Genomic DNA, 17,580 nt, shown 5'->3' on the forward strand with positions numbered 1-17,580 from the left:
TCAGAACTAGATGTCCTACAGGACTCCGTTCCAACAGAGGGCCTTCAACCCACGCGGAGACAGTAGAGGCACTTCCGGATTTCCCAGGGGACGCTCCGTTTTCGGTGCGCCCGAATGTTTCTTGTCCTTTCCCTTCCCTGGGTTACGGGCCGTATATCATCTTTTTCCACGACTGGGTGTGGATTTCGTCGGACCCTTGGATCCCCTTAACGGTACAGGTTTTCCAGATAGTTTTTCAGCTCTCCCCCCTTTCAGGTACGCTGACCGCCCACATCTCGGAGGGCATTACAGATCAGGCCTTAATGGAAGCAGAACTCTGCACCTTACGCGACAAGGGGGCTTGTACGCTAATGCACCGGGGACTTCTGCCCAGTGATCAATCTACGGGCTCTCAATGCTTTCGTTTATCGCCACTTCAAAATGGAAGGGATCCGTCTCTTCTGAGACCTTATGTTGGAAGGCGATTGGTTTACACGGTTAGACCTCTCGGACGCTTTCTCTCCGTCCCGATTCACCCAGATTCCGGGCGATTTCTTCGGTTTCGCTGGGGCAGGCAGGTATGGCAGTTCAAGGCCCTTCCCTTCGGCCTAAGTTCAGCCCCTTGGTGCCTTACAAAGCTCCTGAAGCCGGTTATGGCTCTCTTCAGGTCCAGGGGTATCAGGTGTATAGTCTATCTAGGCATTCTGCTCTTCTCTAGCTGCCGGGAGACCCTGCTCGTCCAGACCGCTTTCGTGGTGCAGATCCTTCACCAACTAGGGTTTCTAGTCAATTCTCTCAAATCTGACCTGGTCCCAAGCCGCTTTCTCTTCTTAGGCTTCTTAGACAACATGTCGGCGGTTCGGTATATCAACCGCTTAGGGGTTCTCGGTCCAAGTACCTCAGAGGTAACAAAGGAAGTTTTTCGACTTTTGCCTTGCGTGCAGCATACTCTGCAGGCAGGATACCTCCCGGGTGCCGAGGTTCTCTTGGCGGACAGGTTCTCCAGACACTGGCGGGATGCGAGCGACTGGAGACTTCTCAGTCAGGTCTTGCACCTGGACCTATTTGCATCCAGGACGAATCGCCTGACGGTCATTTCGAGGGTCATCCATCACCTGTGTTGGGACGGGGGGTCTTTGGTTCTGGTGACCTGCCCCCCCCCGGTGGCATGCTCAGCCGTGGTTTCCAGCCCTGCTGCGGGTATCTGCCCAGGATCCTCTGGAGATCCCATCTCTGTACTATCCCCTGATGGGCCCGGAGGTCCAGGTTCATCCGCACATCCTGGAAAGACATCTCCTCCTGGTGGTATGGACGATTTCAGGGGACCCCGAACAGTCTTGGGCCTATTGGAGGCGGCTCAGTCCTTGCTCCGCAAATCTTAGGCTCCAGGTACCAGTATGTCATACCGGACAGCTTGGCGAGGCTGGGCTCCTTGGAGTTTGGGACGGCACATGGATCCCCTTGGCTCCCTTAGTCTGCCACCTTTTGCGTGGTATTCGTTTATCCCGTCCTCCAGCGCAACGCTACGGTTCTCTGTGGGAAGTAACTGTCGTGTTAGATTTCCTTCGGGATGGCCAGACAACGATTCGCTCTCCCTCCGACAGTTGTCGGCGAAACTTACCCTTCTGTTGTCTCATCATTTTGCAGGGTTTTGGATGTTAGCGCTTTGGATGCTCATGCTGTCTCTCTATTCTTCCCTGATTTGTTCTCATCTGTATCCTAGCCGTTTTTTCTAGGCGACCCAAATATGTGTCGCCAGGTGTGTCAGGACTTATCTGTCACGCACGACGTCGATCCGTCCGGTCTTGACATCTCAACTCCTCTCCTTTGTGAAACCTTTCAAGGCTGTTTTCTTCTCCTACAAGAGCATCGGTGCTCTTTCTGTCAGGGGAGCTGCGGCCTCCTGTGCCCTTCGGGCTGGTGGAGCTTTAGTGGATATTCTGCGAGCGGCAGATTGGTCCCGTGCCTCCACCTTTCGGGCATTTTATTTCGCCCGGTTTCTTCAGGGGCAATGGCGTTGGTTTCCGGCGTTAAAAATGCAAAATAGGAAGCCTCCTGTCTTGCCTTAAAATTTGAAATTATTCTATCCTTGGTGCCCGAATAATTATAATTTTAATAAAGACAGGAGGCGAGTATTTTCCCTCCCTGCCCTCCCGATGGTTAGGTGTACACTCTGGGTAAGTAGGCCAGGTTTGAATTTGTTTTTTGGGGGGTTTTGTCTGCTCCGTTGCGTTTGCTAATTTGTGATGACTCGTTCTACTGTGTGTTACCATGTTTGTGAAGAATTTGGTTCTGTTATGTCTCTCTTTGTTTCAGCTTGATACCATCTGCGTGTCAGCGGTTCTGTTTCCCAGTTGGAGTGCATTGTCGCCTTGCTCTTGACTTTGGTTCCAGTTCGGGTGTTGGGTTCGGTTTTACATTGCTAGACGGTTTGCTGCGTTCTTCAGTTCCGGTTCACAGCGGACGAAAGAGGAAGAGGAAGATAGTTAAGGGCTTTATATACCACCTGTGTACTGTTTCTATTGGTTGTTTTCACTTGTGTTATTAACTTTCTTTGCTGCTGTTGGTGAGAGTAAAGGAAGATATGCAAAATACTCGCCTCCTGTCTTTATTAAAATTATAATTATTCGGGCACCAAGGCTAGAATAATTTCAAATTTTATACAATCTCTATGAAGATGGAGAGAGAACAAAAAGGAGATTGAATGCTACCATTACATTCACAATGTCTTGGCAGGATGCAATCTATATAAAATAAAATATAAAAAGTCTGTTGCCATTCAGAAATATGAATAAAAATCAGATTGAGGCTATATTTTGTTTGTAACAAAAAAATTAAGACAACACAAAAATCTAGAACAGCAAAAATATATACTGCTGAAAACCAACAATAATGTTACATAATCACATCTCTCCACTGTGATCAAAACATAAACCCCATATTGGCAACAATTCACCTAATCTATGATTTTAAATGTATTTAATCCAGCAACAAACAAAAATTAAGGTATCTGTAGCTGGCAGTGCAGGCGTCCTAAACTAATAAAACAAAAATAATTTGAAATTTTGCCCACCTGACTGTACTGAACGAATTTAGAGGCTTATCCTTAAGAAAAATAAAAATAGATATTAAGGTCCTCTATTAATATTTTGAATTTCCTGCAAGAAATCACACGTGTTAATGTCCCGATCTCCTCACAGGTTTGTCTCCTTTCTTTTTTTCTTTTTCATTTAGTATCGTCTCTTTTTCTGAAAAACAAAACTTTAAACAAATAGATTAGCATCAACAACAAATAGAATGTTACAACAACAAATCTAGAAGAGCACACTAGTTTTCTTCTGATTTAGCTATCTTTTTGTTTCCTAGCATTTCTTTTATTCTGGACACTTCTGTCTTTACAATGTCCAGTTCTTTCATATACACCGTTAGCTGTGCAATGCACACGATCAGCCTCCCTCTTACTGCAAGTTGCCAGGGTCCTAATCTCCCCCTCTGCATCCCTCAGCCTCTGAGTAAGCCGCTCATTTGCACTATGCAATTCCTCATTTTCCTGCAAAGTCTGCTGGTTGCTTACACATAAAGCTGCAGCATTCTGTGCAAAAATCTTACACTTTTCAAGTTCAATGTTCAAACTTACAACTTTTGCTTCCAAAAGTTCTTTTTGCTCTTTCATTGATTTGTACTGCTCCGCTATCCAACGGGCAGCAAAATCCAGAACAGTTTTCCCCTTTGATTTGGATAATTTCTTTTCATAAATTGCCTTGGCCACATACTCCTGAGCTTGGAACCATGGATCTGAGGTTCCTACTATATACTGAATAATACCATCGGGGTTTGTGGCCCTAGCAACCTTTTTCAATAAACCCTCCATCATTAACAAAGCAGAATTCACTGAAATTTGTATATGCAAAACCCGAACACTATCCCAATTCAACACACAATATATACACTTATAAATATACTCATCAATCACACTAAATCCCTCCTGGCTGGCTCGCCAATATGTAAGAAATTTTGACCCTCTTACAAGGTTATTCTTTTAGGGAATGTGTGACGAATAAAGCACAAATACAAACGTATAGAAAAATGTATATTGATATTGAATTAGGCCACTGTTACCGGTTATAAAACATATAACATACAGAAAACGTTTGATAATAATACAAAACAAAAGGGATACTTAAGCACATTCTTGGGAAACCTCTCTCAGCTCACAGGCTTCTCCCGAACGCCATCTTGCGCAGCTTTGTTCTGAGTCTCCTGACCCAGGACACTTCTGTTCACTGCGCTCTCCTTTCTCAGACTGTTTTTTCTCCCAGAATCTTCTTTCTCTTGCAGCCCCTAACTAGTCATCCCAGAATTCCTTGTACCTCCCAGAAAGTGGTTCACCCAACCCCTCTTTTCAGACATTTCCTGTATGACCCAATTACGGAGGAGACAGGTAGTCTATGCAAACATGCACACAGTTATGTTAATATACATCGGCTTCAGTTGTCTGACCCCCTGTGGGGTATCCCACCTCTGTTGGAGCCTTTGTTCCAAACCCTTTGTAATGCATTACTATGCAAATTACCTTACATTGTAAAACCAGATATCTCACCTTATAGAAACCCAAATCGTCCCCAAAACATTATGCAATAAATGTAATGTCCCATTTTAAAGGCACCCTTAATTTCTTACACTGTAGAACTTAATAACAATACGGTAACGTGTTATCCTCTCTTACGGTTTGTGGATATCGATACTAGAGCCCAAAGACAGACTTGGATTTAGAATATTTTAATAACAAAAAGACAAAGATTACACAGTGCCAGAATTACAAAAAAAAGACATACAAAAGAAAAATAAAACAGCAAACAGTTCTTAAAAACAATGGGACTTAAACACAGGACCCTCACTCATGAGTTTCTCCAATAAGCCGGCCTGTGGGAACTCCTTAAATCCACATGGTTTCTTATGATGTTGTTCCGATCAGAGTATATCATGGAGTTCTGCTTTGAGGTCGCTGTATTGTCCCTAAATCAGACTTTTGCAAGCAAACGCCCCTCTGACCACATGACTGATTATATGACATCATCCCCAAGAACTGGGTCCCATCTTTGATGTGCCAATAAATTATGGTGGGGTAAAGGTGATGGAAACCCCTCCACTTAAGATAGGAATGGAATTCCTATAACTCAGGGTCCTTATCTGTTAGGCCATGAATCACCACAGGCGTCCTTTGGGAAGATGACACCTCTAGCCAGAACAGATACAGAGGGCATGCACAAAAACACATTTAAATCAACCTCAGATTAACTAATTGAATGCTTAAACAAAGAAACGAACCACCTCGGCTGGGTTACCCTTCCATGCATCCACTACATTATATGAGTTAATCATGACATCCGTCCCTTCCCGTCACCCATCCCTAAATACACTCGTAACTAGTCTCTCCGCTCATACGATATTCTACTTCTGTCCTCTCTTCTGATTTCTATCTCCCATTCACGCTTACAAGATTTCTCCATGGGCCAATCCATCTCTCCCTCGGTCTTCGGTCCTTCAAGAAATCCCTCAAGACCCACTTCTTTAAGGATGCTTCCAACATTGCACATTAACCCCTTCCTCCCATATTCCTTTAGCTCATCTTTCCTAGTCCCTCTCCTGCACTTTTACCTTTTACCTATTGTGTAATACACCCTAACTCCTAGATTGTAAACTCGTTTGAGCAAAGCCCACTTTATCTGTTGTTTCTGTAAATCAAATTGTAAGTCAGATGTTACATACTACATGTTATGCCCTGTCTACCATTTGTTGGTGCTATATAAAACAATACATAAAAATAATGTTATCACATTTTTATTTTTATTTAACAATTTTTTTCCATTTTTTTTTTTTTTTTTTTTTTTTTTTTAAACATTTTACTAATCACATTGATATTAGAAAGCTGAGCTTCATTGACATGCATAGCTGAATGCAGTATCTCTGGAGAGACCCTCTTGGAAACTTGTTTATTATTTTTTTTTAAAGGACGCCACCATTTTACGAGAGGCAAAATCTCTTGCAGTGGCACTTGTGACCGGTCATGAGGCAATCATTGATCGCCACCTAAGCACTTTTAAATCAGGCTTCCGCCTATCTCAGTGTTCCTGAATGCTTTGACATCGAGGTAAAACAGCAACACTGGTAAAGCAAAGAAAGCAATCTTAGCGTGCTGCCCTGCGCCTCTTACCTGTGACCCAGCCTGTCAGAACATCAAGATTTTGTCTGTTGGGCACCTCTTCCCTTGGCGCCTGCGTGTTTTCAACTGGATTCTGCTGGCCGATGGTGTTCCTGCATCCCCTGGAGGCTTGTGGCTCCTCCAGGGATCTTGCTGCGGCAAGTGGCGTTCTTCCTTCCTTCCTTCCTTCCAGTCGAGCGCGATTGTAAGGCACAGAGACCACCACCCACCTTGCCTCGTGGGCCTCCACCCCGGACCCCCGCTCATGACCACTGGTCTCTCCGTGGTGTGGCCGTACTTCCGCGAGGTAGGCCGCGTCCCCGACCTCGAGGTGAATGCCGCATCTCGCACACATATGCATGCGCTTCTGATGAGGAGGGGGCGTGGCTTGGTCTCTGTGGGTGCGGCAGCAAAGCGGAGAGATTCCAAGGGAGGGGGCGGAGTCTTGTGCAACGGGAGAGAGAGGAGACCAGGGAAAAAGGGAGAGGATCCTGCATACTACCCCTATATAAATCCCCCCCAGACACCTCACACAGAGCTTACTAGTTGAGCTGTACCTGTTACCTCCTGTTCCCTATCGACTAATTGAAGTCTTCCTGGTTCTGATGCCTGGCTTTCCATTCCGGACAACTCTACAGTCCCTCTACGGATCCCTAGTCCGACCCTTGGTTTGTGACCCGATACTGTTTGATTGCTGTCTGCCTTGTCCCCGGATTGTGACCTCGATATTGCTTCTTGCTGCCTGTCTTGACCCCTGGCTTGTGACCTTGACACTGATTGTTTGCTGCCTGCCTTGACCCCTGGACCATGACCCCGACTTCTTTTTGATTTTCCCTAGTGATTAGGATTTTCCTGCACTACGCTCCATATCCTGGTCTGACAGTGATACTTGCTTCAGGTAGTGCATTTCGAGCATCGTTATCATGGAACTTTAATTTTTTGATGCAATTTCGCAGCCTGGATGCTGGCTATTTAAGCAGCAGATTGAGTAGGATACAGTTGTATTCTGTCCCTGCTTTATGTTGGCACTAGATGTTTTTATGTTTGTGGTCCTGGTCCTGAGCCCCCCTGTCACGTCTACCACAAGCCAGAGCACCTACCGCGGAAGTTCTTCTCCTGGAGGAGTGCGCAGAGACGCAACCCCCAGGTATTCGATGATCCCAACAGTGAGGAGGCCCTGGAGTAGGTAGATATGGAGAGGTAGATAGTCTCTGGGTACAGCTGGAGAGATCTCCACCAAAATAGTGTAGGAGGAGAGCAAAAGAAACGCAGAGTCAGACGAGCCAGGGGTCATACACGGGACGGGTAGTCAGCCAGAAGGTGGGTCAGATCCAAAGCGGGTAGTCAGACGATCCAGGTCATACACAGGACGGGTAGTCAGCCAGAAGGTGGGTCAGATCCAAGACGGGTAGTCAGATGATCCAGGTCAAACACGTAGAGGAACAAACACAGCCAAATCGCAGAGCAGAGGGTAGTCAGGACAAGCCAAAGGGTCAGATAACTCACAGAACGCACTAGACAGGTAACCAGCAAAAGACCACACCAGGGTACCGGTAACAGGGCTTCCGGATTTTGAAATTTGGCACCGGTAGCCACCACGCCCCCAACGCTGACGTCACACGCGCCCCCTACCTGCCAAAACGCGGCAGCTGCAGCTAAACCTAGCTGCAGTAACGCGCGCAATGCCGAACACCCGGCCGACGCTTCCTCGCCACGAGGTAAGTGTAGCGGCGAGCCGGGAGCCGGACGGACGGACGCAGGACGACGGGGGACAGCGGATCCACGGGAGCGGGTGACAGTACCCCCTTCTCGAGGGCCGGCCGAAGGCCGAAAGTTACCTGGCTTATCAGGAAATTTCTTGTGGAAATTCAGTAAAAGGCGAGGAGCATGAACGTCCCTGACGGATACCCAAGACCTTTCCTCTGGACCGTAACCTTTCCAGTGTACTAGATATTGAATAGTATTCCGGAATCTACGAGAATCCAGGATCGATTGGATCTCATATTCAAGGTGAGTATCAATTAATACCGGACGAGGACGCGGGATACTCTTGGCATAGCGATTGCAAACAAGGGGCTTTAGTAAGGATACATGAAAAACTCTAGGAATGCGAAGACTAGCGGGAAGTTGAAGTTCATAAGCAACTTTGAGCTTGATGTTCTTTGTGGAAAGCCAGACACGATCTCCTGCCATATAAGACGGACCCAACCGACGATGCCCATTGACCTGGCGTTTATAGGTTTCAGACGCTGTAGATAAACATTGACATGCCTTGGCCCAAATGGAAGGGAGTTGAAGTAAATAACGATCAACAGCGGGAATAGGAGTCTCTGGAAACACCGAGGGCAAGGTGGCAGGGTGAAAGCCGTAGTTGCAAAAAAAAGGAGAAACTTTAGAGGCTTCATGCGTGACATTATTTTTCGCAAATTCAGCCCACGGGAGCAATCTGGCCCAGTCGGAGTGATGGTCTCCAATAAAACAGCGAAGGATCTGTTTTAGGGATTGATTGGTTCTCTCGGTGCACCCATTAGTTTGAGGATGGTAAGCAGATGAGAGGGCTAGAGAAATCCCTAGTGCTTTACAGAATGTTCTCCAGAAGGTGGCAGTGAACTGAACTCCTCTATCAGACACAATCTGCGTCGGGAGACCATGTAGTCTAACGATTTCTCGTACAAAAACAGGTACCAATTCGGGTGCAGAGGGGAGTTTGGGCAAAGGGATGAAATGTGCCATCTTCGAAAACCTATCAACGACGACAAAAATAACGGTACAACCTTCAGAAACAGGTAAGTCCACCATAAAATCCATAGCGATATGGGACCAAGGACGAACAGGAACAGGCAGAGGCAGTAACAATCCGGCAGGACGGGAGTGAGAAGCTTTGGCAGTAGTACATTGAAGACACGTAATTACAAAATCATGACAGTCGGATCGAAGCCCAGGCCACCAAAAGTCCCTAGAGATGATGTCTGCCGTGCGCCGAGCATTGGGATGTCCAGCAGTAAGTGAAGAATGAGCCCAGCATAGCACTTTACGCCTTTCGGATTCAGGTACAAATAGAGTACCCATGGGCCAAGCACTGTGAACCGGAGAACGAGACTGAGCCTTCAATATGCGCTTCGTCAATGAAGAATCGAGTTGTGTGGTAATAGCAGAAATAATACGAGCTGGAGGGATAATGGGTTCAGGAGCCGGATTGTCCTCAGAGGTAGAAATAAACTGTCTGGAAAGTGCGTCGGCCTTAACATTTTTTGATCCCGGTCTGTAGGAGATAATAAAATTAAACCTAGACAAGAACAGAGTCCATCGGGCTTGTCTAGGGTTTAGGCGTTTGGCCGTGCTGAGATATTCCAGGTTCCTATGATCAGTGAGAATAGTGATGGGATTACGAGCCCCCTCGAGAAGATGTCGCCATTCTTGTAGAGCCCAAATAATACCAAGCAACTCCCGGTTACCGACGTCATAATTAGCTTCGGTAGGGGAGAATTTCCGGGAAAAATAGGCGCAGGGATGTAGACGACTGTGAAATTCTTTGCGTTGTGAAAGTACAGCCCCAACCCCGATCTCGGAGGCATCGAATTTGATAATAAAGGGTTTAGTGACGTCTGGGTGTACTAACACAGGAGCAGAGGAAAATGCCTGTTTCAGGAGAGAAAACGCCCGTTCGGCATCTTCGGACCAAATTTTACAATTGGCCCCTTTCTTGGTAAGGGTGGTAAGGGGAGCGATGATCTTGGAAACATTTTTTATGAATTTTCTGTAGTAGTTTGCAAAACCCAGAAAACGTTGTAGAGGTTTTAAGGCCGCCGGTTGGGGCCATTCTGCTATGGCTGAGAGTTTAGCTGGATCCATCTCGAACCCTGAAGCAGAAATAATGTATCCCAGAAACGAGATGCGTGGAACTGCAAATTGACATTTCTCGAGTTTAGCATATAAGTTATTCTGCCGAAGACGCTGAAGGACTATACGGACGTGCTTCTGATGAGTTTCGAGATCCAGCGAATGAATCAATATGTCGTCAAGATAAACAATAACAAATTGAAGTCACGAAAAATGTCATTTATCAATTCTTGAAAAACTGCGGGAGCGTTACATAGTCCAAAAGGCATAACAGTATATTCATAATGTCCCATGCGTGTATTGAAGGCCGTCTTCCATTCATCCCCCTCCCTAATGCGAATAAGGTTATAAGCACCCCTCAGGTCTAATTTAGTAAATATTACAGAGTCTCTCAAACGGTCAAACAGTTCAGGAATAACAGGAAGGGGATACTTGTTTTTGACAGTAATATTATTGAGCCCCCTATAGTCAATGCAAGGACGTAAACTGCCATCTTTCTTAGTAACAAAAAAGAACCCAGCACCAGCCGGAGAGGTGGATTTACGAATGAAACTCCTTTGAAGATTGTCTTGGATATATGCTTCCAGAGCCTTAGATTCCGGAAGAGACAGCGGATACGTTCTTCCCCTGGGTGGCATGGTACCAGGAAATAATTCGATGTGGCAGTCATAGGAACGATGGGGAGGAAGAACCTCCGCTTTGTTTTTATCAAAAACATCTGCGTAATCCAGACAGTAGGCAGGCAACAACGCAACAGCGACAGAGGCTAGGTTAGCCTTGGTACGGGAAGGTTTTAGGAGGCAATTCTTCTGGCAGTGCAATCCCCAAGATGTGATATCTTTAAGTCTCCAATGAATGGAAGGATTATGCAATCGCAACCACGGGAGCCCCAGGATAATGGGGCACCTGGGTGATGAGATGACCATAAGGGAAATAGTCTCTTGGTGAAGTAATCCAACGTGCAGCAGGAGAGGAAAAGTACTATGAGTGACGGCAGCGGGGTGTAACGGGAAACCATCTATGGCAGAGATGGCAATGGGAGAACCGAGAGGGGCACAGGGAACATGGTATTGCTTAACGAAGCTGGAATCAATGAATGAACCAGCAGCCCCAGAGTCAATCATAGCTGTGGTACAAATCTGGTGACCGCTCCATCCCACGGAAATAGAAATAAGGAATCGGTCATCAGGAATCGGAGGAGCAGAAAAATGCTCACCCAGGACAGGCTCCTTCACTGCGCCTAGGTGCGGAAGTTTCCCGGCCTCGAGGGACACAGTCTGACAAAGTGGCCCTTCTGTCCGCAGTAGAAACAAAGAGCCAAAGATCTCCTGCGAGACCTTTCTTCAGACGTGAGTTTAGTAGCACCCACTTCCATAGGTTCATCCACGGGGGGACTAGGACTAGGGCTGGAGAAGGTACGAGGAGATTCATACGATGATTTGGTCCATCTTTTAGTCTTTTGGGACTGTCTCTCCCTGAAGCGTGTGTCAATCTTTAGGGCCAAAGCCACGAATTCCTCAAAATCCACAGGGAGATCTTTGGTGGATAATTCATCTTTCAATTGTTCCGATAAACCATCGTAGAACGCTGCGATAAGCGCCTCAGGAGACCAGTTCACCTCGGCAGCAAGAGTCTTGAATTCGATGGCATATTCCGCCACCGTCTTATAGCCCTGAGAACCATGCAGCAATGAAAGAGAGGCCGCGGCCGCCTTCCCTGGAACATCAAACGTCTTCCGAAAGGTGGAGATGAAGGCCGCGCAATTGTAGATAAGTGGGGAATTATTTTCCCACAATGGAGAGGCCCATGCCAAAGCTTTGCCAGACAGAAGGGAGATAATGTATCCTACTTTGGCCTTTTCGGAGGAAAACATGTGAGGAGAGAGCTCAAATTGTATAGAGCACTGGTTCAAAAAGCCACGACAAGACATAGGGTCCCCTGCATATCGACTTGGAGGAGGTAGTTTCATGGAAACAGAAGGGGAGTCAGCAGACACAGGAGGACTAGAAACCGAAGATTGAGCAGCAGACGTGGAGGAAGCAGCTGTAGGGTTAGGGTCTGACCGGGACAACAGGATTTGCATAGCATGGGATAGCTGATCCATTTTGTCCTCAAGGCTAGTGAAGCGTGCTTCGTGAGCTTGAATCGCCTGCCCCTGGGCAGAGAGGACCTTGCCGTACTCAGAGGGATCCATGACCCTGGTGTAATGTCACGTCTACCACAAGCCAGAGCACTCACCGCGGAAGTTCTTCTCCTGGAGGAGTGCGCAGAGACGCAACCCCCAGGTATTCGATGATCCCAACAGTGAGGAGGCCCTGGAGTAGGTAGATATGGAGAGGTAGATAGTCTCTGGGTACAGCTGGAGAGATCTCCACCGAAATAGTGTAGGAGGAGAGCAAAACAAACGCAGTCAGACGAGCCAGGGGTCATACACGGGACGGGTAGTCAGCCAGAAGGTGGGTCAGATCCAAAGCGGGTAGTCAGACGATCCAGGTCAAACACGTAGAGGAACAAACACAGCCAAATCGCAGAGCAGAGGGTAGTCAGGACAAGCCAAAGGGTCAGATAACTCACAGAACGCACTAGACAGGTAACCAGCAAAAGACCACACCAGGGTACCGGTAACAGGGCTTCCGGATTTTTAAATTTGGCGCCGGTAGCCACCACGCCCCCAACGCTGACGTCACACGCGCCCCCTACCTGCCAAAACGCGGCAGCTGCAGCTAAACCTAGCTGCAGTAACGCGCGTGTCCAGCAGGGGGAGCACGACCGCAATGCCGAACACCCGGCCGACGCTTCCTCCTGACCACGAGGTAAGTGTAGCGGCGAGCCGGGAGCCGGACGGACAGATGCAGGACGACGGGGGACAGCGGATCCACGGGAGCGGGTGACACCCCCTATGTTGAGGACAAGCCCAAGAAAGCACTGATTAAGACTAATCATGCGTAATGTTCGGGTTGCAACAGATCATTGCTGGACTTCACAAAGAAGCTTTGTTCCACTTGCCTGAAGTCAGTGGATAACTCAGATGGGGCATGGGGGAAAGGAGTTCCTTGCCTGGCTAAAGGCATCTTTGCTGAGTTTTGGCATCAGACTGTCCTCTTGCCTGTACCTCCTACCACTGGAGGAGGTATCTTCTGAAGTGGGTAAAGTCCAGGAAGACACTTTTTTTTCTTTTTTCCGGTGGCAGAATGACTATTTTCCAGTCCGTCATGCTCTGTCTGACATAATAAGTGGAATGGAGTCATCCGGAACAAAGAGTTAACCAGTCTAGATGTAGCAGGTATTTGTTCCCCTTTGATTAGTTCTTTTCCCAGTTTTGTGCTACTCCTTTTGAGTTTAAAAAATGACTACCTTGCCTTTTGAGGAAGGTTCCCATTTCTCTGACCTTATGGAGAAGACCGTAGAATAGACTGTGAACAAAAGCTGTGTTTAGGGCTGTTAAGTCCTGGCTTTCACAGATTGAGGACAATATCGCTGCTAAAGCCTCCAGGAATGAGATCATCAAGACCATTTTTGCAGTTCAAAAGCTGTAGACTTTGTGTGATGCATCTATTAAGTCAATCAGAGCAACGTCCAGGGCCTCTGCACTCTTTGTTGCTGCTAGACTAGCCTTATGGCTAAAAGCTTGGGCTGCAGATAATGCTTCAAAGAATAGACTGCTTAAAATCACCCTTTTCTCAGGTTCAAGATTGAAACTATAAGATTCACTCTGGACACTTCACGCATCCGCGACTTCATGGTGTCCATTGACCTAAAAGTTGTGTATCTTCACGTTCCCATCCGTCTCATCAGAAGTTCCTGTGTATAGCGATTCCTCAGGAGTCAAACGTGCACCACTTCCAGTTTTAGACCCTTTCTTTTGGTCTGTAGGCAGCTTTCAGGGTCTTCACAAAGCTTCTGGAGGTGATTCAAGTGCTTTCAGTCATCCCATACCTGGGCGACTGGCTCACCCATGTGGTCATTAACGTCTTGCAGGAGCCGGGTTGGATCCTGAATTAGGACAAGTCAAGCAGCATTCTTCTCAACAGTTCCTGGAACTGTGTCTGGATTTTTGCTCTGAGAAAGCCTTTCTTCCACCATCCAAGATAGACAGCATTCAGTCGAGTCTGCCAGGTGCTCTCTTCACGCAGAAGCTCTATAAGGACTTGTTTGTCCCTGCTGGGGAGAATGGCCTCCACAAGGTATCTTCTGTATCACTGGGATGGGAGCTTTCTTGCTCTAGACAAACTTATCTGCCTTCCTCCTCATGTAAGAATGTCCCTTGCCTGGTGGGTTTAAAGGGACATCCATCCCTGAAGGGAAAGTGGAGCACATCGGCCTAGGAAGTTGTGACCACCGACACAAGCATCAAGGAATAGAGAGCTACTTATAAGACAAGTTAGTTCAGGGCCTCTGGTCTCCTGCTCCTTAGGCTTTTTCTTTCCAGCTGTCTGGAGATGTTTGCTATTGAAAATGCCCTGCTCCGTTGGGAAACTCTACTGGTAGGCAAGAACAAGATAAGCGCCGTCAATCAGTCAATAGTGGCTTATATCAACAAACAAGGTGGTACCAGGAGTCCTCTCCTACTTCTCATATCTCTCAGGATCACCTGGGCAGAGGGTCATTCCATTACCCTGACCGTGATTCACATCAAGGGTTCATTGAACACTCAGGTGTATTTTTTTTAAGCAGGGCACTAGTCCTGGAAGGCCCTGAATCCTGTGACCTTCAGGTTTATCATTCAAGGAACCACCCATGCTCATAAGAACAATATGGCGAATCCTTGCATCCGAGATGGTTCTGAGGGGTTTCCCAGTCCTTGCTGAGGTGCGAGTTGATCAGCTAGGAGAGTGATATTGGCTTGGTGATATATTACTGTACTATACAGTGAAGGAAAATATTTATTTTTTGATCCCCTGCTGATTTTGTATGTTTACCTACTGACAGAGACATGATCAGTCTATCATTTTAACGGTAGGTTTATTTGAACAGTGAAAGACAGAATAACAACAAAACAATCCAGTATAATGTATTTCAAATAAGTTATAAATTGATTTGCATTTTACTCAGTGAAATTAGTATTTGATCCCCTATCAATCAGCAGGATATCTGGCTTCCAGGTGTCTTTTATCACAAGCTGAGATCAGGAGCACTCTCTTAAAGGGTATAAAAGACACCTGTCCACAGAAGCAGCCGTCATGTACACATCGTCCCACCCAGTGTCAATGCCTCAGCTCTTCATCCCGCCCCTTTTAAGACGTTCAAGGGGGCGGGCACACAGAAGAGTCTGAGGACAGCATGGAAAAGAAACACAAAAATGTATTACCAAGAAAAAGTTATGGGTTATAGGAAAGTGGACTCATATTCAAGGCGGGGGGGATTTCCCTTGGGATTAAAATTAAATACAAAAGTTGTGGTATTACAAAATCAATGGGGGGTGGTGGCTGGGGGTAATACACATGGCAGTGGGGGCATCAATAGACAAGAGGTTGGTTAGGCATCACATTAGCCAATACAAAAAGGGTGGGGCATCAATACACAAGGGAGGGGATTGGCTGGGGCATCACATAAATGTGGGGGCATAAATGCACAAAGGGGGCAATACACAAGGTTGTGGGGGGGACACATTAATCAATACTAAAGGGGCTGGGGCATCAATACACAAGGGCACAAAAATACAAAAGGCGCAGTTAATGACAAAGCAGTGTAGAAAAAAAAAAAAGATGCTTCAGTGTGGCAGAGCCTGAACCGGTGTGTGTGTTTGGGTGTCGGTGTGGCAGAGCCTATCCTGGTGTGTATGTTTGGGTGTCGGTGTGGAAGAGCCTGTCCTGTGTGTGTGTTTGGGTGTCGGTGTGGCATTGTGCGGACATGCGCGAGCAGGTGATGTACTTCCATCCTCAGGGTTCCCACTCTTCTGGGTTACCAGCTATACTTAGACAGAGCAGAAGAGGAATGGAGAAGTGGCCTCCTTTTCTCAGCCCTCTTACAGGTGATATTTATTTATTAATATGGTTTCCTGCATGTTACTCTGCTTCTGAGCCCCAGGAGTTGTGTTTCTCTCCTCACCAAGTAGGTTTTGGATTAGGTTTTTTTCCCTGCAATCCCTGGAGGATAGACAATTTCTCTTTACCTGAGATAGGGCAGTACTCTAAAAGAAACTAAAATCCTCTCTACTCATGGACAACTTTGTTTTTCTCTGCAGGGAGAACTTGTCACCCTTTGCTTTGGCTCTAGGGTGAGCCTGGTTCCCTGGGCTAACCCCCCCGACTGGGTACTCCATGAGCCCGGCGGTTGTCTGTTGATTGCCATGGCAGAACCTGTCCGCTCTATGGCGCCATCTCAGGTAGCTTCTCTTCCATCACAGTGTGTCGTTTTTTTTTCTGCTGGCAGCCATCTTGGGAAACCAGAAGATAGTTCTTAGGCTGGGACTCGTTTTTGTGTTCTTTGGGACTTTTAAGAAGCTGTCGGTAAGTAGAATTAACTGTTTAAAAAATATATGATTTGATGGGGTAAACTGAATTGGCCAACTCCAAAGATCATGGGTGCAGGATTTCAAAATTCAAAGTTAAAAAAACTGAAGTGCACATATCCTAGATGTGACCTTTTAGCCCCCAACAAGCCTTTAACCTTTTATAAATGGGTGGTATCACTATACTCAGGAGCAATGTTCCCTCTAATTTTTCTTAGCTGGTGTACGCAGAAAATTTCTGTTGTGCAAAATTTTTCCCAGAGCCAAAATTTTGTGCGCACAATATGTTTCTACAGTCCATATAAAGCGAAGTTGGTGGAGCTGAAAAAAAAATCACATTGCAAGGGGGTGGAGCTATATATTTCCAACCCTTTTGACTCCATGGTCTATTTTAAAGGTGAAATTCTCACTGCAAAAGTTAATTATGAGCGACTCACGAGCGGGGGCTCCGGGCTGCATAATGGTAACTATCCATATACTGTGTATATTACTTTGCCTTGTTACCTAGCACCAGGCTACAACAGAATTGGTTTGGAGTGCAATAGCATATTATTGGTATTTTATAGGGCTGCAACTAACGATTATTTTAATAATCGATTAGTTGGCAGATTATTTTTTCGATTAATCGATTAATCGGATAATTTTTTTTTCAATTTAAAATAATGTAATAAAAAACTTACAATTTACACTTTCATCTCTTTATTGCAATGGCCTCTCTCTCTCTATTCACTTCTTATTTTATTGACATAATAATAAAAGCTACAAGAACCCAAACACTGTTTCTCAAACTAGGTTTTAATGCAAAGTTATTAGTAAATATTAATTCATATGTTAACAATTTTTCATATTTAATAAAAACTATGAGAAGAAAGCCTTGTTTAAATTTTTTTTTATTTACCAAACTGCCCCCGGTTATGCACATCTGACCCCCAGCTTGCCACTCTGCCCCCATATATGCCTTATACCTCTTATATGCCAGTGATATGCAACTGAGCCCCCTGATATACCTTTTACCCCAGATATGTTTTATGCCCCCCCTGATATGCCTAATATCGATATGCCTTATACCCCCTATATGCCACTGAGCCCCCTGATATACCTTTTACCC

Source organism: Sceloporus occidentalis, unplaced genomic scaffold (assembly GCF_023333645.1).
Source record: "Sceloporus occidentalis isolate IW3139 unplaced genomic scaffold, rSceOcc1.0.p SCAF_124, whole genome shotgun sequence".
Taxonomy (NCBI): Eukaryota; Metazoa; Chordata; class Lepidosauria; order Squamata; family Phrynosomatidae; genus Sceloporus; species Sceloporus occidentalis.